The 25894-nt window shown below is 35.1% G+C and overlaps 1 protein-coding gene and 4 long non-coding RNA genes across 6 annotated transcripts in view; 3 read left to right on the top strand and 2 right to left on the bottom strand.

Annotated features, from left to right (window-relative positions):
- The first annotated feature begins 485 nt into the window (after window positions 1–485).
- Window positions 486–9249, top strand: LOC135078147 (uncharacterized). The gene is made up of 2 exons (XR_010258575.1): window positions 486–987; window positions 8636–9249. It is a non-coding gene; the product is annotated as an uncharacterized LOC135078147 (long non-coding RNA).
- LOC135078146 (uncharacterized) lies at window positions 6254–10222 on the bottom strand. Its single transcript, XR_010258574.1, has 2 exons — window positions 9030–10222; window positions 6254–8839 (listed from the first exon to the last, which is right to left on the bottom strand). It is a non-coding gene; the product is annotated as an uncharacterized LOC135078146 (long non-coding RNA).
- A 414-nt stretch (window positions 10223–10636) lies between these two features.
- On the bottom strand, window positions 10637–17482 carry LOC135077874 (uncharacterized). Of its 2 annotated transcripts, XR_010258530.1 has the most exons (5): window positions 17093–17481; window positions 16840–16997; window positions 12472–12528; window positions 11970–12039; window positions 10637–11515 (listed from the first exon to the last, which is right to left on the bottom strand). It is a non-coding gene; the product is annotated as an uncharacterized LOC135077874 (long non-coding RNA). The 2 variants fall into 2 exon arrangements; XR_010258529.1 differs by having other exon boundaries at window positions 11970–12528; window positions 17093–17482.
- LOC135077873 (uncharacterized) lies at window positions 12741–14500 on the top strand. The gene is made up of 4 exons (XR_010258528.1): window positions 12741–13611; window positions 13766–14148; window positions 14229–14362; window positions 14452–14500. It is a non-coding gene; the product is annotated as an uncharacterized LOC135077873 (long non-coding RNA).
- A 7340-nt stretch (window positions 17483–24822) lies between the features above and the next one.
- LOC135078165 (alpha-(1,6)-fucosyltransferase) overlaps window positions 24823–25894 on the top strand; it is a 36844-nt gene continuing 35772 nt past the window's right edge. The window contains exon 1 of the mRNA XM_063972750.1: window positions 24823–25087. The gene's annotated coding sequence lies outside the window, so the exon portion shown is untranslated. The remainder of the gene's footprint in view (window positions 25088–25894) is intronic.

The following is a 25894-nucleotide window of genomic DNA, read 5'->3' as shown; positions in this document are numbered from 1 at the left end:
AAAGGATTCTAATTGTGAAATAATTTTTCAAATTGGTCCAGTACTTAGTTTCGGAGCCTCTTCAATACAAACAAACAAACAATCATATATGTCATCTTATAACTAAAATTTGTGTAGAAAAAAATATACTACGATTTTCTTTAACTTGCGTAAAACTATACAGCCATCAACAAAAGACATTAAATCTACTATAAGGTAATGAAAAAAAAAACCTACTTAACAGTACAATTTTCCATAATAAATTATGGTATTAACAAGTAATTATCAATTTCCAAAAAAGTGAATAATCTACTGCAAGTTTCTAAGAAAAAAAAGACGACAGTAAAATGTACCCTAATAGATTTATAAATTATTTTTTTATACAACAACTACGATTTTCTCAAGTAAAACTATACAGCCATTAACAAAGAAATTCACAATAAGTACATTCTTGAGGCAAAAATAACAAAAAACTTTAGTTAAAAAAACTATACACTGGGCCGGAATTTGAAACAATTTGAATTACATTATTATGATTCTTATTACAAATTATGTGCCTTAATAAAACACAGCGTTCTGTTGAGAGAGCTGTCTATGATCTTTGCCTTATTTTAGTCTATGGTATAAGAAAACTTACCAATTGTCTCTGCTTTATCATCTAGTTTACCTTCTTCATACACCAGCTGGCACCACTTTCTATGGAAATTGGTGATCTGTCAACTTGACATTTCATAGCGTTTGTGATTTTTGCCGCCTACACAGCAAAAATTTTTATCTTCTTGTTTTTTATGTATAAAATAAGAATAAAACACAGTTAAAATGTGCAAATAGGAAATATAAGTGATGCAGAGTGTAAGGGTAAAGAGTGGTGACGGTGAAAGGTTGACTTCTGTCGGCCCGGATGAAGGAAAAGCTCGAAATCCGAGTCGTCTTTTTCAGATTCATCCTCATCATCCTCGGAAATGGAAATGTTTGCTTCACCACCTCCAAATAGGCGACGGAGGCCATGTAAGTGTTAACCCCACTCGTAAGACACTCGGTCGAAACTTTGACGACTCAGATGAATGTTATTTCCAACTTTGTTGCGCACCACTTACCTTCTACATCAAGCCTACTAGATGGTAATAGCTTGCAAAGTAGTATTCAGTTCCTCTAAAGAACGATTTCAGTTACTTCGTTATCGTAAAGTGAAGTTAAGATCAATCATAAGGAAGATAGAATATTACTTTTCCTTTTCCTGCTGACTGAGCGAATTATTAATGAGATAAATTGCAGCATTTTGGCTACCTTATAGCGGGTTAAAGGCAGCTAGTTGAACATTCTGTTTGAATGATGCAATTGTTACTACCATTCTATTCATAAATAAGTAAAATTATTTTAGATTGGGCTTAAAAGGCCTCTTAAATTTAGATGTTAATCATTTATTTCAAAAATTTTATTTTGTAATGTTTGGTTCTGGCTTGATAATCCAAGAACCCTGAAACCACAATGCAATTCTTTGTGGAAAAAAGAGCGGAATCTTTTTAATGAACGCGAGCACTGTTTAAGGTAATTGCTAATATTAACCTTCGTACAACATTACAAAAGGCTCCCCCAACCTAGTCATGGGTGGGTCACAGATCTGGTTGAACACCTTATCATATTTAAATGAAACAATATGCGAGTATACCTACTTAAAAATTCTCAAAAGAGTTCAAGATAAGAAGTTAATAGAAACAATGTTTCTTTTCAAAGATGGGCTTTATGCTCATGTTGCGATAAGACATTTTTATCTAGTTTCTGAAATAGTATGTAGATCTTCTTCAGGATCACAATGCACGACCGGTTAGTGAAGGTCAACTCTCAGAACACTTACTTTCATCTGCCAGAGCAGAGACTCACAGGCGTTTCCTCCAAGGAATCTTACAACTGAAGCCCTGCCATTTATTTTGTCTTCGGCACTGCAGATTTTTCTCAGCGGTGTCAAGTGGAGTTGCGGAAACTCCTCGTGCCAGTGGCATTTGAGTAATAATAATAATAATATAAGCCTTTATTCAGACATACAGAGTTTAAAATTGATCGAGTTTAATATTATTCTAATTGACACTTGTCTGTGTGCCTTTTTTGGCAAAGGCCTCCTCCAACTGTTTCCATTCTCCTCTATCTCCTGCAACTGTTGCCCATCCACCTCCAGCTGTGGCCTTTATTTCATCTACCCATCTTCTTGGTGGCCTTCCCCGTTTTCGCTTAAAATGCCTTGTGAACCAGTTCATTGTAGATTTAGACCATTTCTCTTTTCCTCTAATTGTGTGTCCTGTCCATCTCCATTTCAACTTTCTGATAGTTACTGTTACATCTTTTGTTCTTGTACAATTCTTTATGGTGGTGGTTCTTACTCTATCGGAAAGTCTTTTCCCCATCATGCTTCGTTCCATTGCGTTTTGGCATGTTTCAAGTTTATGGATATGAGTTTTATTCAGCGCCCAGGTTTGGCAGCCATATGTAAGGACAGGCAGTACGCAAGTATCGAAAAGTTTTCGTTTGACAGTCATGCTCATTACAGGGTTTTTCATCACTTCTTTTAAACTCCAGTATTGTTTCCATGCATTACCTATTCGCCTGTTGATTTCCTTAGATGTAAGATCCATTGGCGAGATTGTTTGACCGAGATAGATGTATTCGTCTACATAATCAATTATGTTGTTGTTCACGTTGATAGGTTCCTGGTTCCCGTTTGTCATGGCCTTAGTTTTTTCTGTATTCATGATTAGTCCAACTTTACGACTCTCTGTATCCAAATCATTTAGCATAGTCTGTAACCCTGCCCCTGATTGCGAGATGATAATCAAATCATCTGCAAATCTCAAGTGCGACAGGTATTCACCATTGATATTCAGTCCACATTTCTCCCAATCTAATTTTTGGAACACCTCTTCCAGAACAGCAGTGAACAGTTTAGGTGATACTGGGTCGCCCTGACGTACACCTCTTTCTATTCTTATTTCCTTACCTTGCTTTTCTAGCTTGATTTTGGCTTTGCTGTTTTCATAAATGTGTTTAAGAATTCTGATGTATTTACATTCTACACCTTGGTTTTTAAGTGCTTGCCAAATCGCTTCGTGTTCCAATGAATCAAAGGCTTTGCTGTAATCTACAAAGCAGCAGTAGAATGTTAAGTTAAATTCTCTGCCCTTTTCAAATAATTGCTTTACTACATAGATGTGGTCCAGTGTCGAGTATCCACTCCTGAATCCGGCCTGCTCTCTCGGTTGGTTGTCATCTAATGTTCGGGTTATTCTATTGAGAAGTATCTTGGCGAATACCTTGTAGATATTCGACATTAGACTGATAGGTCTGTAGTTGTTTATGTTGTTTTTGTCTCCTTTTTTGTGTAGTAGTGTTATGGTTGATGTTGACCATTGCTCGGGTATAGTCTCACTGTGTAGAACTTCGTTGAAAATGTCCGTAAGGGATGGTACAAGGTGTTCTATATTTGCTATGAGGAATTCATTATTGATACCGTCTGACCCGGGAGCTTTGTCTTTCTTTTGAGACATAATAGCTTTTTTCACCTCTGCGTTTAATATGTCTGGTACTTCTTCTCCCCCTGCTAGTGTGTTTGGTTTATTATAGTTTTTCTTTGAGTATAAGTCTCGGAAAAAGTTAGTGGCTATTGACATAATTTCTGGGCGTCTTGTTTTATGTTTCATATTTTTGTCATAGAGATTAGGTATCCAGTCTGTTTTTTCTTTTAGTTGTTTGATTGCTCTTTTGGTGCCTCCAGTTTTCTGAATACATCTTTCCAGTATTTCAAATCTGTATCTTTGCCTGTCTTTCCTCATGTGTAATTTTATACTTTTGCTGATGTCCCTTATTTTAGTTCTAATTATCCTTGTCTTTCCAGTCATAGATATTAGTTCATCTCTGGTTTTTAACATTTCTTTAGTTTCGTCTGTTAGCCATGTTACTGTTTTCTTTTCCTTTGCTGTTCCCGTTGTTTTCTGTGTTTTCATTAGCTCTTCAAACTTGTCGTATTTGTGTTGGATATTTAGTTCTTTTGTATTTTCTATAAAGTTTATTAGTTCCTTTTCCACTTTGCTAGTGGCTTCAGGTATTATAGTTTTAGTCGGTTTTACCTTAAATGGTCTATTTTTCTTTGTAGAATCTGTGTGTAATAATTTGGCTCTGATCATTCTGTGGTTGCTGTTGAAGTTGAGACTGTTAACGACTCTGCAATCCCGAAAAAGCTTGCTTTTGTTGGTAAGGATGTAGTCTATTTCATTTTTGTAACGCCCGTCTGGGGATATCCATGTCCATCTGTTGTTGTTACGCCTTTTGTACATACTATTAAGTATTTTTAAGTTGTTCTCGTATGCCATTTGTATAAGTTTTTCGCCATTTCTTGTTCTTTTCCCTGAACAGTATGGACCCAGTATCATCGCTTCTTCCTTTTCTCTACGTCCCGTTCTTGCATTAAAATCACCCATCACTATTAGGTTATTGTAGGTATGATCTTTGATTGCCCTTGTTAACATAGCATAGAAAGCGTCGATTTCTGCATTGCTGGATTGCTCAGTTGGAGAGTAAATTTGTATAATCGACCACATTTCCTCCCTTCTGGGTAATTTCAAGTTAAGTATGACAATACGTTCCGATATGCCAATAAATTCATCGATGTGTGTGCTTAATTCTTTTTTGACCAAGAATCCTGTTCCGGATTGTCCAGGTGTATCTCCTTTATAGTAGAAAATGAAGTCTCCATGATCTTCTATGCTTTCGCCTAGGCGTCGAACTTCGGATAGTCCAATTATTGACCAGTTTATTCTTTCCAATGCCAATATCAACTCTGACAAGCTTTCTGTGCTTTTTAGTGTAAGCGTATTAAAGGTAGCAATATGTAGTATGTTGTTTTTTTGTTGGCGATTTGTTGTCTGAAACACTTGTGTTTGCTTCTGAGGTAAATATTTCGGAGGGTATCGGTCTTCTTCCCCCACGGTGACCAGCCGGCTTGGGGTGCTGATTGTTTTTATTTTATTTTGTTGTGTTGTTTGATTTGTCTTATCCGGTTTCCAGTTGAGGGAGGCAGTTTTTAGTTTTTTGTAGTTTTTGGCTCAGACACCGATGATGCTCTTCCTCGTGCCACATAATTAAGTATGCTTGGTTTTACTAATCCTTGAGTATTGTGTGTAGGTGGCTCATCCACATGTTTATCGGTAATCTGTTTCTTCCTGGTGCTTGTTGAAGGTGTTTCAGGTGATTCTACTTTTTCTCTTTTCCTTTTTTCTCGGTTAGAATCTTTTGGGGCTTTTACTACTAACTTATCGTATTTCAGATATGCTAAATTTCCCTTCTTTCTTTCTTCTTCCAGCTTTGGTTGTAGATTTTTGCGGATTTCTAGAACATCTTTTGGAAAGTCTTCTTTTAGATAGATGCCTTGGGGTAGGTTAGATTTGTTCTTCTGAATAAGATGTTTCTTCCATGATGTTGTCAATGTGACCACTACCGGTCGATTTTCATTTGAGCGCTGCCCAATTCTATAAATTTTGGCTATCTCTTGACTATCCATGTATACGCCCATATCCACTATTATTTCTTTCAAATAGTCTACCAATTCACATTCTGTTTTCTGTTTCTCTTCTAAACCGAAAAATACTAGGTTGTTCTTTCTCTTTTCTTTTTCCATAGATTCTATTTTCTGTTCAAGGTTTGTTATTTTCGTTTTTAATGTTTTGTTTTCTTCCAAGATTGTTTTCATTTTTTCATCGAGTGCTTGCATGACGTTATTGGTGACATTGGCGGTTATTGTCAATGTTTGTTGGTTCAGTTTCTCGTCCAGTTTAGATAGTAGCAATTCCATATTTAGATCCATAATTTTTAGTAGAATTTATAATCTTTTTACTGGCAACACTAGGCGAGAACTGTCAATTACAAATTCCTTCATTCACTCATTCAATGTTATTATGTTGGCACTATTGTTTTGGTGACAGATGGATGCACTTTTATTGTAGGTTAACTTTCTATGAAATGTTCTTGATTCCACTTTAATCACTATTTTTCTGCCGAGATCACTTCTTAATTTAAGCTATAGTGAGTTTCTTCGGATGTTTTCGCAGTATAATAGTTATTTCACTGGTTTTACTAGCAATTGTAATTTATTTTTTCGGAGCTGACTCGTATGCGTGTTTACGTCCACAATACCGGAAATTTATACATTTGCCAACTGCAACATTGACTGTCCCCGGAGGACGTCTCTCTTCAAGCAATAGGTATGGTATGTAAAAGATACAACATCAACTCAAGTCAAAGCATAACTGATTTATTATTTGTATACCCACAATTAGTTACAATATTATAAACTGTCAATGTCAACTAAATACACAATAGTATACAGCTGTTTCTGAGAGGATTTTAAGAGGAATAGACGCCATAGACTTTAGTTCAAAGCCGTTGCGGCGAAAAGAAGTCGCAGACTTCCAAGTCCACAGACGCAGCGGATGCGTAGTGGGGCGTTCAACTAGGGTTGCTAATTATTATTTTTTTTTTTCGAAAATATTATTATAACAGTAGATTAAAGGTCAGAGAAAGAAAATAGACAGTACTTTACAAAAATTTTACAGGTCAGTGTTACAACGCACACCTAAAATGTAATGTTGGCATTTACTTTTGAAAAATACATATATATTTTTACTAGTGATGATGACACTCCAATGCGATGGAGATGTAGCATTAAGTCATCAGGATCGATTGAATGAAGTTCACATCCTGATACAAGGAGGTACTCGATCACGGGCCCTCCTCAAATTAACCACCAAGCTCCTGAAGGTCACATTCTGACACAGACACAGTCAGAAACGAAGGAGGTACTCGATCACGGGCCCTCCTCAAATTGACCACCAAGCTCCTGAAGGTCACATTCTGACACAGACACAGTCAGAAACGAAGGAGGTACTCGATCACGGGCCCTCCTCAAATTGACCACCAAGCTCCTGAAGGTCACATTCTGACACAGACACAGTCAGAAACGAAGGAGGTACTCGATCACGGGCCCTCCTCAAATTGACCACCAAGCTCATGAACTTGACCGAACAGCTCGACATGACGCTGTCGGCTTGTTATCTACCAGGAGATGGGATTGCAGACCGGGCCATAGGCACGGTATCCCAGACCACCTGTAACATCAAAGGGTCGAGTAGTACCCAGGTGGAATCTATTAGTACCCCAGGCCGCGGAGGCCATACTCAGTGTATGGGGAGTCCCAGACAGAGACTTGTTTGCTTCCATTTAGAATATATTAGTACCCCAGGCCGCGGAGGCCATACTCAGTGTATGGGGAGTCGCAGACAGAGACTTGTTTGTTCCAGTTAGAATCCATTAGTACCCCCGGCCACAGAGGCTATATTCATTATGTAGGGGTGTCCCAAAATAGACTTATTGGCTTCCAGGGCCACGGCAGTAGTATTAACTATGTTACACTGGACTCAAAAGATGGATGTTAAATATTAAATAAAATTATACTGTTTGTGTTCCTTAAATAAACAAGTAAAATTATAATTGAAAATTAGCTAATAAATAGTATTATCCATCTTTTGTACCACATTAAGGCAAATAGATCAGAACTCTGATTCTTTATGACGCCCTTCAGCCGTCTCTGGGATTATCAGCTGGATGAGTGTTTTCACCTCCCAGCTACAGACGTTACCATACTTGAATGGCAGACGGAACATACATTCTAATAACATCGGCCCCAGTGCTAATAAAGGATCTGTTAGAGACCCTAGTCTACAACAAGTAGATAAGTTATCTCTCCAAAATTTAAAATTGGTGGTGGAAGGAGCAATCATAAGATGCATTATGTGGGTCAATCTCACAGCATTGACCACAAGTTACCAACTGGTAGTGATGTGGTAGCCAGTGGCGGCGTAGCGTGGCTTGGCGCGCGGGGCGGTCCGTACCCCCCATATATATCCGCCCCCCCGGGGGCTATGGCACCCCAGAATGGTCTGGTCTGGTGCCCCCCAGGATTTTTGGGTTACCGATTCGAAGATGAAAGATGTTTTACGCCGTTACTATAGCGCTGCTGTTAGCCAAGCTGTTTTTACAGCAAAAACTTGCAGTACAAAACTGATACTTAGGTCAGTTGTATCTACCTTTACCTTTTGTACATCAGTTCCTTAAGGCCATTTCACTTGCAAGGCCAAGTACACCGAGATCACCGGTCTTTAGTATTAAATTACTGGAATTAATTTGACTGGTTGCCGGCTGCTGGATTTTCTTCTAGCATTGAATTTTACTTGATAAACAGCTCTCATTCTTCTTCTTGCTTCAGATCGAAGAATCCATGATCTCATTTCTTTGGACACATTACAGGATTACTTTGTTGAAGTATCAGAATATGATCACATTGTGACATTGGCGTATCTAGGGTTGTTTTGCGGGGGGGGGCCCAGAACCTCCCCGCTATAGACATGACGTCAGCATTTTGGCTGATATTTGGATCTGAATCTGATTCAACCACCTACAGACTGTCTCTGACTGCTAAGCACCCAGATGAACGCATAATTATGTCCTGTAGTTTCATATTAGTGAGCTGATAAAGACTTCATTTTAATGGAGACCCCAGAGTTATGTGTGAAATTTGTTTATTTCCATAAACAATATGATAACGCCTGTTTTCCAGGTCAAATATTACAAATTGGATTAAGATCATTTTTAGTGAATAATTACTTCTCCAAGAAGTGCAGTGAATATTTGCTTCTCCATGAAGTGTTTGGTCTGCAGTAACATCCAGATACTGGCTGGACAAGAGAGTAGTTGATAAGACCCCCAATATTTAATTGGAGGTGGGGGTATGTATACCTTTATGAAATATTACTGCAGAGACCTACGAAGGAACAATAACATCTTGTATTTATGAGTTTATAATTTTACAAGCATGTTATTAATAGTTAATTGTTTAATGTTATGTTATTCATAACAAGTTTTTAGTAATGTTTTAATTGTTCAAGATGAAAACATGTTTATGTTTATACATATTTATATTTTCAGATGGGGAGATCTTACTATTAACCTACCATAAGTACCAGAATGATTTTATTGGTTGATAAGAAGTTAATGACATAATGTTGATCTCAAGGAGATGTCCTAAATAATTTGAGTTATTTAACCTAAAGACTGGTTATTTGTTTAATAAGTTTCTTATTGGTTCGTCTGCTTCTCAGAGAGTACAATAAGTTGTTTAATGTATTATTTTGTATTGTGATATTAAACTTCTTTATATTCTTTCATTCTTAATACATTTTATATCACATAGCGTTTGTGCTTGACACCAGCAGATAACAAACAGGTCTCAACAGAACGCTGTGTTTTATTAAGGCACATAATAGAACTGTTTTGCATTACAACAAAACAGTTATTATGTGTAGAATAAAACACAGCGTTCCAGCAAGTGCTTGCTGGTGTTGGACGACTATGAAATGTCAAGTTGACAGATCACCAATTTCCATAGAAAGTGGTGCCAGCTGGTGTATGAAGAAGGTAAACTAGATGATAAAGCAGAGACAATTGGTAAGTTTTCTTATACCATAGACTAAAATAAGGCAAAGATCATAGACAGCTCTCTCAACAGAACGCTGTGTTTTATTCTACACATAATAACTGTTTTGTTGTAATGCAAAACAGTTCTATTATAACAGACTGAATAAGCGGTTTATAATAATAGAAAAAGAACTCAAATTGGCGACTTGTACCCGCACGTGATGTTTGTCGACGCTTATTCCTTTCATATTAACCCTTAAATGCATGATTTTTTATTTAGTTATGAAAAAAATATTTCAATTGGATTTTTAGTCACAGATAAGGGGAAAAATAATAAAAAAAATCTTAGTACGAAAAAAAAGTATATTTTTGAAAATTAACAGTATGTAGCCAAATGTCTACACCATGCGTTTGTATGCCGTAAAATTGTTCTATGGTTTGTTTATTTGGCTTTTCTTTTCAGCATGTTTGGCTCGCTATCTGAAAAGGAAATTGAGGCAGCTCTTGCTGCTTTAAATGATGGTGCAGTCTCAGAAGATGATGACAATTTATATTATGATAACATCGATTATTACCCAAACGTACGGGATTTGTTGCATGATCGGGATGAGGAGTCCATAGATCATAATCTACCCTTGGAACATAACGAAGACCCTGGAACATAACCCTCCCATAGTCTATGAAGAGGAGCATATATTAGATCAGATCTTCGTTATGTTCCAAGGGTAGATTATGATGTATGGACTCCTCATCCAGATCATGCAATAAATCCCGTACGTTTGAGTAAAAATCGATATTATCATCATCTAAATTTTCATCATCTTCTGAGACTGCACCATCATTTAAAGCAGCAAGAGCTGCCTCAATTTCCTTTTCAGATAGCGAGCCAAACATGCTGAAAAGAAAAGCCAAATAAGCAAACCATAGAACAATTTTATGGCATAAACGCATGGTGTAGACATTTGGCTACATACACAAAAATCAAGTCGAAGGCACATTCGGGATAGATTACCAAAAAAATAAGTTATAATAATGAATTCTTACATTATTTCTAACACGTATGTTTTTTTTTTCAATCGTTTTAGCAATTAATTCTCACTGAATCCGAAATTGAAATACCACAAATTTTAACACTACGAATTTTTTCTCTTTCGCAATCGCTACGTCAAATATCGGTTAATTTTTTTTCAAATCTACCTTCATTTGCGTTTTTTTTATTTTTATTATGATGTTTTCTATGATATTAGCATACGTTCAGAAACGCTTATAAAATGTGTTACTTTTTATAATTAAAAAAGTAGTTCGTAGACATATGGCAACACTATGCATTTAAGGGTTAAACCAGATTCAATTTGGTGTAACATTTACAATATTATTAAGGATAATACTACTACATACTGGGTGACTCTTTAAGGTGTTGCCATTTTTTATGAGCGACTCAGAATTATTAGTAAGTTAATCGATTTACGTAAAGAGCAGATTTTTTTTATTTATTTCATAATTTAATATTATCAAAAACAGCATGCGTGGACTTATCCATGAAATCACAGTCATTATGGCGCACGAAAATAAACCTTTAATGCCTTTACAACTTAAGGTATATGCACATGCACATTATCAACAGATTATAGAGCAGTAGCGTAGTCAATACTGCGTTACCGCAACATATTTATGAACAGCTTATGATTACATTTGTCTGAATTTGTTTTAGATTTGTATGATCGTTAAAACGCTTACAATATTTTTTTAAATTGGCACTGCACTTATATTTATGAACTCGTCTGTACATAATTTACATTTAAATGATATTATTGAGCGTTTGTCAAACCTACAGAATTTGGGGCTGTATCATTGCGGCAGTTTTTTCACTCAATACCTTCATTTTCTTGATCGTTGACCAGGCAAAATAAATATGTGGCGCAATAGCTCATACGCTTTCGGGCTCCGTTTTAAAAAAACCAAAGAGTCCACCTTTTGTTTGTGTGTACCGCCTCTGCTTGATGGGTTTATTTGCAAGCTGAACCTGAAATAATTAATAACAATAGTATAATACATGTATTAAACATATTATAAACGCTTACTTAAAATTAATTATCTACTTTGAAAAAAGCATCAAAATATGTAACTGAAATACTTAATATTAATAATTTTAGAAGAATACTAGCGGCCGCCCGCGACTTCGTACGCGTGGATCTCGTTTTACCCTCTTCATGTATCTTACGCGGTTTAAATTTTTTCATACAAATGTTTTTTTTCCGCTAATTCCCGTTCACGTGGGAATTTCAGGAAATCCTTTCTTAGTGCATCTCTACGGTACCTAAGCTACGTCCCTTCCAAATTTCAAGTGCCTAGGTTTAGCCGTTTATGCTGTGCGTTGATCTATCTTACGCGGTTTAGATTCTTTCATACAAATGTTTTTTCCCGCTTACTCCCGTTCCCGTAGGAATTTAAATAAATTAAATACATTATTATGATACCTTAGGACGCAGCAATAATATTATCCATAATGACAGATGTGGCTGTGATGTAGATGGCAGGATATAGTTTCTGAAATATTTAATAAAACATAATTAAAATTTATTACACAATTAAAAAATTAGCATAAAATAAACCTATAAAATTAATTAAGTATGATGGTATAACCTGTGTTATAACTATGTAAAATTAATTTAAAAAGATAGTTTTATAAGATAGAATACTGCAACCTCTACTAAATATAAATATATTGGCAAAATCCTGTAAAACTTAATGTACAATTAATTATCATACAAAACAATATAATTTAAATAACTCAAGAAAGAGTTTTCTTTGCAGAATTAATATAGGTATTGCTTACAAAACATTACAAAAGAAAAATTACTATCACGAAAAATCAGTTTAAATTACGTATTGAAATTATAAATTATGTTTAAAGAATATCGTAGGTGACTCATCAATTTAAAAGTACTTAGGTATTATTTACAACTGAGTTGAACATACCTTCACTCACAGCATTATCTGGCAACAACATTGAATTGAAGTTATCTCTATTAGCAGCTAGAAAGAAAAAAAATATAAATAATCATCTATTGCAACATCCTGTATTGAAATCTTAAATGTTAAAATTAATGTTTCAATTTTTAGTGGTAAGTTACCGTATCAATAATATAATTTATGTAAGATGCCTAATCCAAACAAATAGAATAAGGATAATTTGTTTTATTGAAATGTAGTAAAATATCTCTTTCTATTTTAGTTTTATTGACTAACGGTCTTATTCATAATCATTTTTCACATTTTATCAAATGCTTATTAGAGGTTTATAAAACGTTTGATAAAAATTGTTATTCATAATCGTCATTTAGCGCTAAAATCCTCTTTTATCTGTGTGATAAGTTATCGAGAGCTCGGGCCTTGTTTAAAGCTCTAATAAACCTATTTTAACCTAACTTTTATAAATGTCATTTCATATGAATGTCACTTCGTTGGTTTATTTATTCAAAATATCCTTGCTGTGATCCTTGCTTGTGAAAATGAATGCTATAAATGCAATTGTGCATTTAGCCAATAATGCCGACCCAGCGCGACGTAGAAAGCTCTACCGCCAACGAAGCAACCCATTCGATTTGCGGGACCTAAATTTTAAAATAAAATATAGGTTCAATAAGGACACAGTGCGCACCATCATAGATTTGGTGGAAGATGATCTGGTTCAGAGCGCTAGAGGTGGTGGCACGTGTCCTGAACTGCAAGTTTTAGTGGCCATAAGATGTTGGGGACGTCGTGAGGTAAGCACAAAAAAGTGTTTTATTTTATCCCTTTGTCGTGGCTGCTATAATTATTTTCATACATTTTCAGGTGCAAGATGATGCTGGTGACCTCCATGGCCTAAGTCAGCCGACAGTGAGCCGGATATGCGCCAGAGTCGCGCATGCAATCGCGAATAAGGCAAATTCCTTCATCAAAATGCCTATCACTATAGGAGAGCAGGAAAGAATTAGTGCCAAATTTAGAGCAATTAAAAATTTTCCTGGGGTGATAGGAGCCATAGATTGCACCCACATTAAAATTAAAAAAACCGGAGGTGACATGGCCCAGTACTATATTAATAGAAAAGGCTATTATTCCCTGAATGTTCAGGTAAAATATATTTTGATTTTATACAGTTTACAACAGAGAAAGATTTGTTTTAATAATGTCTATAATTTTTACTTTGTATGATCTAAATTTTAGCAACATTCAACACTATATTATTGGATGGATTACCTACAGGATACTGTTTTTTTTATTTTAGGTTGTCTGTGATGCTGACCTCAAAATAATGGATATAGTGGCTAGATGGCGAGGCAGTACACATGACAGTCGAATTTTTATGGAGAGCAATATAAAACAACGATTTGAGGATAGGCAGTTTAGAGGACGCCTTATTGGCGATTCGGGCGATTCTGCCATATCTATTTACACCTATTTTAAGGCCTAGTCGTCCAGAAGAAGAAGCATACAATAATGCTCACATCTCAACTAGGAACACTGTTGAAAGGTGTTTTGGGGTGTGGAAGCAGCGGTTCCAATGCCTACTCCATGGCTTACCAGTAAGCCTCCAAAATGGAAAAGCTGTGATCATAGCATTGGCTGTATTACATAATATAGCCATTGATATGAATGACACATTGTTAGGTAAATGTTATCAATTTGACTGTACATAAGGAATACAAATCTTTATGACAAAATGTTGACAAATTCATAATATTTTTCAGAACAACATATGGAGCAGGTCCCTGTAACTCCGCAACTTTCGACGGAGAACAGTGTTCACGACAACCGACCTTCATTGTTGAGGCGTAGGTCGCAGTTGATACTACAAAATTTTATAAATCAACATTTTTGAATGGTACTAAAATACATTTTGATAAATTCCAACGATTTACTTTTATGTAATGTCATTTGAGTTCATGAAAATGTTGTATTTTAATTTTTCAGATACTGTTCCTGGCATCTTAATGAAAATAAAAAGAATATTTGATTGAAAAATACCTGTATTTCAATTTTCAGTCCAATTTGTTACTATCACAAAAACAAAACCTGTAGTTCTCTTTAAAAAAGCAATTATTCTGCAAAAATTCAAAACAAATTACTTTATATCACTAATTTAAGTACAATTAGTTTCAACAAACTTACTTATTAAAAATCACAGTTCAATTCTTTAAAACAAAGAAATTGCTTAAGTATAAACGTTTCTATTCGGAGGTTATCAACCTTCTACATTTAAAACAAAATAACCATAATTTACACTATTATTATAAAGGCGAATGTTTGTGACTAGGCATATGTGTATTTACTTTATATCACTAATTTAAGTACAATTATTAAACTTACTTACTAAAAATCACAGTTCAATTCTTATAAACAAATAAATTGCTAAAACAGATAGATTATATAGTCTCGAATAACATATAGGCTTCTTTTTATCCTGGAAAAATGCACAGATCCTGTAGGTTACAGAAATAGTAGTCTACGCAGGCGGAGTCGTGGGCAACAGCTAGTTAATAGTAATCTCAAACTCTTATTAAGTTATGACTAGTAAACATATTCATAGCCGTCTAAATATATTGCAGAAACACAATCAAAATGCGGATTGGAACTGCATAAAATACAAATTAAAAACAAACAGAAGTAAGGGAGGAACTAACTTATTATTTAGAATCTGTTAGTACTTGAAAAACTTTAACATCAAAAGACTTATTATTCTTTATTAATGTGAGTGTAATATTTAAGTTTTTCCTGTAATAATTGATGCTCAAGATCCAAGTTTCTCCCTTTCTTCCGTTCGTTTTCCATTTGAACTTCATGCAGTTCAATCCGGCATTTTGATTCTGTTTCTGCAATTTCGGAAATCCTAACTTTGCTTAAATCAATTAAGCCTTCTTTGTTTAACAGTTTCCTTTTTTTTTTGATTGCTGGTGCTTTAAAATTAGGTTTTGCTTTATTTTCTTTTGCCTCTACTTTTTTATTTTCTTTATCTTCCAATATGCCTCTAGTAGTACAAGCATGTGTATCTTCTATTTCTTCATCAAGTACCACCAATTCATATTGGATTTCTTCATTATTTATCAATTCCTGATCTTGCGTATTTTGAGTTGATTCCTCCTCTTGAATGTTAATTAATTCACTTTTATTTGAGTCCGAGTCAAATCTGTTAACATCGACTACAAATTCATTGGGCAACCAAGATGCTATATCATCAGCCCTATCGTCAGGCACTGATAATGGTGGACCACCGCCAGTTTTAATTTGAGCCTGCCTAGCAATGGTCTTGTCTTTCTTCGCACTGATTTTTATGAGGCTCCATTGCGATTTTAACTGGGTAATGGAGCGGTTCATACCAGCGCACATTGAATTAAACCTGAAAAAGAAATGACAGGATTTTGAATTACAGGTAAAGGCAAAATTTTATATTGAAGGCAGAAATCAAAAGATGTACCAACGTTGTTTGTAAATCAGCCCAAGCCGCAACCTTCCGTTTATTCGTGTTAGTGTCTGTATTTTTATTTTCGATTGCATTTACTCTTTCTTTCACCAACTCTTTCAGCAAATACTGAAAAGCAAACACTAGGCGTCAAACATAAATAAAACCATGCTACAAAAATTAGTAGGCACTTTATCAGGCTAAAAATAAGTACTACCTTATCTTCCTCCAACCAGTTTTCTGATCGTTGCCTTTTAGGCGGTCTGTTCTCCTTCGTCATGGACATAATTAGTATCCGATGTAACTAGCCGGGTCGTCGTAAGAGCTTATTGCAGAGTACAGGGTAAGAGGTACAGAATCCAGAACATACAATCCCAAGTTTTATAAAAGTTTGATAAAACTTGGGAGTTGATCGAAAAAACCGAAAACTTTATTAAATTTTCGTGCCAAATGTCAATGTCAGTAAGTAAAACGTCACAGCTGCCAATTTTTTGTTTTTTTTTTCTGCGATTTGTCTATGATTTTACATGGTCCATCAAGTTAAATCACCAAAAAAGCTGTTTTCGTTCATTCTTTTTGTATAGTCTGTGGAAAGAAAATATTAAACTCTGTTTTAGCTATCAAAGGTTTGTAAACGATTATGAATAACGTTTTTTATCAGAGGTTTATAAGAGTGTTTTAAGCCTATCAAACGTTTTAGCTAATGTAGGTTTTAAACCTATATTAGCATTTTATTATGAATAAGACCGTAAGTAGATTGATCTTAAAATAAAAGTAATACTTATTAAGAACATTGTTTACTTTTTTAGTCAAATCAAAAAATTAAACTTTCTTTATTCGTATAGACTAATTAAATTAGTACTTGCAAAACACTTTATGGTTGAATCTAGGTATATACTTACTTTAACTTACTGGATGACCTGATCAGCAACAGCTTGGATGGTCGCCGAGATGTTATTATTTTCTTCATGGATAAATAAAAAATAGGACATCCATTCATCATTGTCATAACCAATGGATTGTTTTAGATTTATTTATCCTCAAAATGTGATTGGCAGACCTGAAACAAAAATCAGTCAGTTCAGTCCTAGGGAAATTGCAGCAAATTATATAGCAATTTGGAAGGTTGTTTAATAACCTAAAAATATGACTTGCCTTTCTTTGACGAAGTTGCTCCTTTGTCATAGTTCCTGATAAAGGATTTGCAGGCAGGAGGTACTGTATCCTTAGAGCCTGCAATGCTTCATCACGTGCTAGAGAAAAAACCCTGGACTTGGTGGACGAGCAACCAGTCACGATGCATTTGGTGATAATAAGAAACCATCTTGTTTATACGGTAAACAATGTAAATACGGTAAAATGACCATTATTTGTTTGCTTTTATTTCCGAATATTTCGGAATCAAGATTTTTTTCTCGGAATTTCGAAAAGAATTGAGTGAATGAATGATTGATTGAATGAGCGAGCAAAATCAGCGAATGAATGAGTGGATACTGTCCTGTCAATGTCATTAAAATGACAGTTGACGTAAAGGATGCTCTTTTTTTTTTTAATTGGCACAATCCTACAGGCTATGTTTGCTGAGATTATGTGGATGCTCCTAGAAATGACATTTGACTAACCATCTGTCAAACACTATGGCGTTTCCACCCCGTGGTTTTGATTGGCTGGCAGCGCCTCGCGTGGTAAGAAAAAGAACTAAATAGGCTGACGGTGACGTCAACTCGTATCGTAGAATCGAAGAAGCGCGTCTGTGGGACCTGAATGTCTCCAACTTCCTCATTGGCCCTAGAGCAATTCCAAGTATACCATCAATAAAAGCCTAATTAGAGTCATCAAACCTCTCAGTCATTCAATTAGAGCCATTAGAACTTCATAACTATGAGTTGTTTTCTATGTGTAAGCTGAGGACACGTGTCTCCAGCTGACACATCTGTATCTTCGTAAATATTTATGCTACGATAATGTATTATACCTCAAAAATTACAGTCGAATCCAAATAGTAGGCTTTCCACTTTTCAAGACTTTAGCTCAAATACTGTTAAAACCACGATCAAAAAACTATGTGCGAGCTGGAGTACCGTGTCTCCAGCTTACACATCTGTATCTTCGTAAATATTTAAGCTACATCAATGTTTTATATCTCATAAATTAAAGTCGAATAAAAAAACCCGACTTCAATTCTTTCAAAGCTTTATTTCGAACCGTTTTCGAACTACGAACCGATACGTATGTGTAAGCTGGTGACACGTAACACACGGTGGATTATTAAAACCGTATAAGTTAGAGTTGCGTTTTAAAGATCAAATAATTCGTTATAATTAAAGTACACACGAGACATAATTTCAAATCTCTAGGCCTCTTAGTTTCAGAATTAAAAGCCAAAAACTATTTTCCCGCCAAATAATTCAAATAATATGGGTCGACTGCGACGTTGCCGTTCCGTGCGTCCACTAGAGCAGTCGAATTTGAACCTAAAAACTAGTACTGTTTGAATCATTTTTATTTGTAGTTTAAATCATTTAATTTCGATTATAAGAATTTTAGACTAGGAGCCGGCTGATTTCTGTATTGAGTACTTAATAACCTATATTTTATTAATAAGAAAAAGCTAGGTAAAACAAAATTATATTTTAATATACAAGTATAATAACGAACTTGTTTCCAAAGACTCAAATATTTGTGGCGTTTCTAAACGCAACCACTTTAATTTTTATTTAAATACCGTGAAGTCCCACGATTCTGCCACGTCAAGTGGCAAAAATGGGCAACAACTATACAGGGTGGAAACGTTAAGAAAGTGATCTCACTCGATTATTTCTTAACTATACAAGATATTAAAAAACTGGTTACTGATTCTGAAAGTGCTTAATGAGCTCTTTCAAACGGTACCAATAATAAGTTACAGAATAAACTGGATCTATCTGAAAATTCAATGTTTCTAGCTTCCATACTAAATGTATGCCAGACACACAATATTAGAAGTGTAATTTTTTTAATTTAATAATAAATACTTAAAATAAACTCGTAAATTGTATTCTTATTTTAAATAAAAACATTGGTTTTAGGCTTTACTTGCTATAATATTGTCAAGAGATGAGTGTCATGACTGTGGTAGTACTAAATGTATGGAAGAAGGAATCATTGAATTTTTGGTTAGATCCAGTTTATTCTGTAACCTATTATTGATACCATTGGATAGAGCTTGTGAAGCACTTTTAGAATCAGTAATCAGTTTTACGATATCATATGTAGTTTTTAAAATAATGTGACTTTACCAAATGTATGGAAGCTGGAAACATTGAAGTTTCGGATAGATCCAGTTTATTCTGTAACCTATTATTAATACCGTTTGATAGAGCTCATGAAGCACTTTCAGGATCAATAACTAGTTTATTGATATCTTGTATAGTTTAGAAATAATCGAGTGAGATCACTTATCGTTTCCACCCTGTATTTTGCTCTATGGTTACAAACAGATTTTGCATGACATTGACAGATATGTCAAAATCCACCAATCACGCAGCATTTGGACCTCGCGTCTACGTATTGCCATCTGGCGGATTTTCCAATCGCGAAAGCCCTCATTGAATTCTTCTTCTTTTGTTGAAAAAAAAAAAATTAACAACATTAACATCACAAATCACAATCACTAAATAAGACATCACAAAATAGACGAAACACAGCATTTGCACAGAATTGGCCGTAAGGATCTATATCCATAGCCGTAAAACTTGTATTAAAAAAAAAGATGACAGTTGACTGCAATATTGAGAAACAGTCAGTGTTGCCAGAAGGTTACTTTTGTAACCTTTTAGCTGATTTTTGAACTGCTTTGGTTTACTTTTAGGTTACACTAATGAAAAGGTTACTTTTAGGTGATTTAATTAGTAAAATATGATTTATCTGTGGTAATTAAATAGATTAATTAGATTTACGAATCTCTGATGGATGAGTGATACCCGACCCGAGGTTTCCGCCAACTGGGACCGCAATCAACTAGGACCGCGGTCCCAATCGCCAGATCAGTAAAAATTAAATACTTTTCTGGGACCATTCATAAAGGACAATGACCAAAAATGTATGGAGTGTGGTCCAAATGTCAACCACCACCTATGTAGTAAAATAGTCTACTAAATACTGATTCATTATAACCAAACCGCAATCAAAAATATGCTGTCAGTAAAAAGTTATGACTGAATGAAAAGTCATGTTTTTACCTTTTCATCTGAAAATTAATGTTCTTGATATCATTCTATCCATCGCACATTTCGGATTAATCTATGCATATTATGTCATGTCGCTTAGTGTGCCGTGTTAGATTCTCGCTAAAAGAAAAAGAAAACTCAGAAGAAAGACAACAATATTGGAATTATGGTCGGGTGGTCGCTGCTCCGCCCCTATTGGTTGTAGGGTGATGTTATATAACCTAAAACCATCCTTGATAAATGGGCTATCCATAACAAAAAGATATTTCAAATCGGACCAGTAGTTCCTGAGATTAGCGCGTAAACTACTACAATTTTTCATACAGTCATAACTTTTTACTGACAGTTTATTTATTTTTCGTCCCATACTGAAAGTTAATCTCTATTTAATGGACCATAAGCCAATATAGGTCTCATTAGTGGTGGACATTTGGACCACTTTTGGTCATTGTCCTTTTAGTACGATACCGATTTTGGCTTGAATAATATATTTTTTTAAGTTATCTATGAGTGAACCTAGTCGCTGGAAGAAAAATATTTAATTTTTATCGATCCAGCGACTGGGACCACTGTCCCAGTTAATTGCGGTCCCAGTAGCCGGAATCTACGGCCCGATCGCGAACGTCTTCGCTTTCGCTTCGCGAAGCCCACACTCGGCCTCGTCGGCACGCGCACCGACGATCGCCAAACGGCTAGAGTACCTTCTGTACTCGCCACTCTGCCCGGTGAAGCTGGAAAAGCTCCTCCAGCTACCAGCGCGCGTCCCTTCAAAAAAAAAAAAAGCCGGAAACTCCCCGACCCGACCGTGGATCACCAGTATTCTACTACACAGTAAAGTATAGGATAAGGTGGGGCACAATGTTACACGGGGTACAATGTTACAATGCATATTTCTCCGTCCCTTTCTATTAGTTGTATGATGTTGGTATACACGTTTGTCAAGCTCATAAGAGAGCTCATCATACAACTAATAGAAAGGGACGGAGAAATATGCATTGTAACATTGTACCCCGTGTAACATTGTGCCCCACCTTACCCTACCTAGGTTATTAAAAGTTGATCGATCTGTGATAAATATTTACCTGATTAATTAGTTTTATGAAGTAGGAATTTTATTTCATTAGTGATACCCGACAAGAACGTAGATCATCGGATTTCTAGTAAAGTGTATCTACCTTAATTATTAAAAATGTTAATTGATCTGTGATAATAATCAAGCTGAATAAAAACGTTTTTGATTGTTATTTTAGTATTTCATTCTAGCTATTATATTTCCAAGAATAACCTGGTTTTGCCATGTCTGAATACAGTTTTTTTTTCGGTTTCGGTAAAACCGGTTTTGTGACCCCCTAAATCCCACCCTTACGTTCATATAAAAAGAATGTGCGTAATCTATACGTACATAAGGCACCTAAAATAATAGAGAGGAAAGAATTGATTGTATTAATGATAGAGAGGAAAAAATTGATTGAAGTACTGTCAAGCCGAAGCCCAGAGGTAGAGTATCACTAGGGCTATACGAATACTCGATTTTTTCAAGTTATTTATAATTTTCAGATGATAATATGATAATGATGAAAATCTTTATCATATTTCAAAAACTGGGATAAAATCTATCCTACGTCCTTTCCCGGGACTCAACCATCTCTATGCCAAATTTCATCAAAATCGGTTCAGTGGTTTAGGCGTGAAAGCAAGACAAAGTTACTTTCACATTTATAATATTAGTATAGATGCAATGTTTTTGCCTCGATTAAATAAAACATTGTGATCAAAATAAAAACTTATTATCAAAATATTTTATAGGTTATTAGGTACTCAATACAGAAGTCAGCCGGCTCCTAGTCTAAAATTCTTATAATCGAAATTAAATGATTTAAACTACAAATAAAAATGATTCAAACAGTACTAGTTTTTAGGTTCAAATTCGACTGCTCTAGTGGACGCACGGAACGGCAACGTCGCAGTCGACCCATATTATTTGAATTATTTGGCGGGAAAATAGTTTTTGGCTTTTAATTCTGAAACTAAGAGGCCTAGAGATTTGAAATTATGTCTCGTGTGTACTTTAATTATAACGAATTATTTGATCTTTAAAACGCAACTCTAACTTATACGGTTTTAATAATCCACCGTGTGTTACGTGTCACCAGCTTACACATACGTATCGGTTCGTAGTTCGAAAACGGTTCGAAATAAAGCTTTGAAAGAATTGAAGTCGGGTTTTTTTATTCGACTTTAATTTATGAGATATAAAACATTGATGTAGCTTAAATATTTACGAAGATACAGATGTGTAAGCTGGAGACACGGTACTCCAGCTCGCACATAGTTTTTTGATCGTGGTTTTAACAGTATTTGAGCTAAAGTCTTGAAAAGTGGAAAGCCTACTATTTGGATTCGACTGTAATTTTTGAGGTATAATACATTATCGTAGCATAAATATTTACGAAGATACAGATGTGTCAGCTGGAGACACGTGTCCTCAGCTTACACATAGAAAACAACTCATAGTTATGAAGTTCTAATGGCTCTAATTGAATGACTGAGAGGTTTAATGACTCTAATTAGGCTTTTATTGATGGTATACTTGGAATTGCTCTAGGGCCAATGAGGAAGTTGGAGACATTCAGGTTCTGTGGGTCTAGTCAAAATGCCATCGCTAACTAATAGGAAGCTTTCGATAATGTCAGTCGCCGTGTCACCAGTAATTCGATTCGATCGTAAAATGGCAGCCAAAATGTACATTGAACCACCATCGACGCGGCGATATAAAATTTCATTCAAATTCGAATAAAATTTTAAAAATGTCTATGACTTTGCGATTGTTTTTACTTTTTTTTAAATTAGTTTCTTCCTTCTTTCTGTGGGTCTAGTCAAAATGCCATCGCAAACCAATAGGAAGTTTTCGCTAATGTCAGTCGTTCGATCGGAAAATGGTAGCCAAAATGCCACAGATATGGATTAGAGTAGATACAGCAAGTTGCTCCATATCTGTGCAAAATGCATATTGAACATGAAGCTAAAGATAAAAATGGAGGCCAGACTTGGAACAAAAACTTGAGTCAAATACCTATTTATCTCTATCTCGCTGCCCACAGAGGTGGGCCGACCTCTCTTTTTAGTGTGGACTGTAGTATCCTGATTTAAATCTCCTAGTAAATTCTTCGAAATAGCCAATTCACTAACCAAATCAGAAGTTAAACAAATAAATAATTAAATATTTGAACTACGATTACCTAGTTGAATTAAAAATCACAAAATTGTCGGCCGTTTAGGTTTAATGTGTTGGCGAATCAGGGAATTACAATCCCAATTCCTGGGGAATCGGTACCATGTGGCAACATCGGCCCAATCCGGCCCATCATGGCGGTTGTTTACTATTTTGTTCATTATGCAGTTAATTTCGTTTGAGATTGTTTACAGGAAATAATCATTGTTTTATCACAAGAAATGGTGCAAAATTTTGTAGTGCGTGGTTGCGGTAGTACGTGGTGTCCTGGAAGTGACATAAGATTCCACGTGTAAGTGTTTATTTCGTGATTTCCGACATTGGATCATTGTAAACATTTTTCACATTTTTTACAGTAATTTCTTCCTAAAACGTTTTACCAGTAATTACACTTATCATTTTTAATGATACCTATGTCAAGAAATAAAGATTTTACATTGGTTTCATTGAATTTGAGCAATTTTATATTTTTTGTTTATTTAGAAAGAGCGAGTCTGCCCACAGAGAGCGAGATAGTGATACTTAGTTTGTGCTTCAAGTAGGTATTCGGAGTGTGGCCTCCATTTTTATCTGTAGCTTCATGATATTGAACCACCAACGACGCGGCGATATAAAAGTTCATTCAAAATCGAATAAAAGTTAAAAAATGTCTATGACTTTGCGATTGTTTTTACTTTTTTTAGCTTTTTTTTTTAAATTAGTTTCTTCCTTCTTTCTGCTCTCTGTTTACGTCTATGCTTCGCTGCTAAACTAGCTGTCAAAACGACATCGCGATATGGATATTTGTCAAAACAGCCTTAGGGTGGGTTGCACCATCTTAGTTTAACTTTGACAAACGTCTAAAATCTGTCAAACTCCATACAAAAAACACCGGTTAACGTCATAGTTACGGTCAAAGTTAGGTGGTGCAACTCACCCTATTAGTTTTCGATCGAATCGAAGCTTATCACCGGGGTTTTAGTAATCGCAATGAAAATGGCGGGTGTTGCGATTCGATTCGATTTTGATTGAGTCTTAAATGCATGTTGGCTAAGCCTTTGTATGGGAAATTTCAATCCAGTCTTTCGATTATCGATAGGTAGGCCTTTGCGATTCGATTTTTTGCCGTTTGGCTAAGCCTTTTTTTGTCGACCACTTTTGCGATTTCAGCGATTTATTTATTTGTTTGCGACTGGTTTGCGATGGGTTTGCGATTTAAAAGTGCATTTTGACTAGACCCACAGGTCAGGAGTTTTGCGCTGACGCTGTAATAAGTTTGTTTGTTGTCGACCGACATCGACACCATGTTGTCGACACGACAAGAAGAAAATAGACGCATGCAATTCGATTGTGATTCATAAACGGTCGAGTCGATTCATGCGACAACACTAAAATATTGACAGTTGGTTGACTGACATACGCCAGCGCCTCCTTCTTGCAAGCAAATCTTGCAATTTTTTGACATTTCGTTCGCGTTCGCTCTGCGTTTCGACGTCGACGATTGTGTTAATTCGATTCATGGTGATGAGAAATTGGGATGTGTTTTTATTAATGTGATTACTAATTGAATTTATTACATAGTTTATGAGTATTCTATCAAACGTTTTATTTGGAAAGTGATTGCTGTGAATCGTTTATTCTACATAAAGTAATTGCTTTCCTCCTGTGATTTACAGTTTACAGTATTTTTGTGTGCTGTTACTCTGTTACCTCTATTGGAATAGTTTGTTGGTATGTAGTATTGTTTTTATTTGTTCAATTACATTCAACTGCTGCCGTTTTTCAGACTGAACCGAAGGGCTTGGTGGGCATCTAGTATAGGTAGTTAAAATAATGTAGAATAGGCAAGTGTGTAACGTGTGTATGAGAGTAAAGTCGTGTGTTGTATGTATCTGTTCTAAACTATCAATATCCGGCGAAGTATTGAGCTAGCATCTAGAGTAGTTAGTTGCGGTCGAATCACAGAATTTGTACAGCAATATGATATTAAACATGCTCTTGGTCAAGTATCATAGTAAGTTTATCATAATTTTTAACACAGGTGTTTGAACATACTTACTATTACTAATTTATTATTATTAATATTTCATCAATTGAAATTATAAAATCATATATTTATTAAAATGTTCCTAAAGATCTAATAAAAAGATTCTACAACATTGTTTGAATTCCTACTTAATTTTATATTTAAGTACCTATTAAACTGTTTACTTGAATAAAAAAAAAATACATATTTTATGAATTCTTTTTATTTATTTTATTTTATTTATTTATTTTATTTATTTCTCCTTATTTTATTTTTTATTTATTTTATTTTATTTTATTTATTTATTTTATTTATTATATTCTCCTAGTTAATGTTAATTGTTTTTGAAAAGTAAGACTGCCCTGATAATCCTTATAGATACAGAACCTCTATCAAAATACCTTGTTCTAGCAATGTGGCCAGAATTGATGTATTACAGAATATTGTATTTGCACTATTACAACTTATATGACAATTATGACAAATCACTATGACTAACTTGAAGTTAGAGA

Source organism: Ostrinia nubilalis, chromosome 14 (genome assembly GCF_963855985.1).
Source record: "Ostrinia nubilalis chromosome 14, ilOstNubi1.1, whole genome shotgun sequence".
Lineage (NCBI taxonomy): Eukaryota > Metazoa > Arthropoda > Insecta > Lepidoptera > Crambidae > Ostrinia > Ostrinia nubilalis.
The sequence above is the reverse complement of the archived record's forward strand: the minus strand, read 5'-3'. Positions and strand labels throughout refer to the sequence as shown.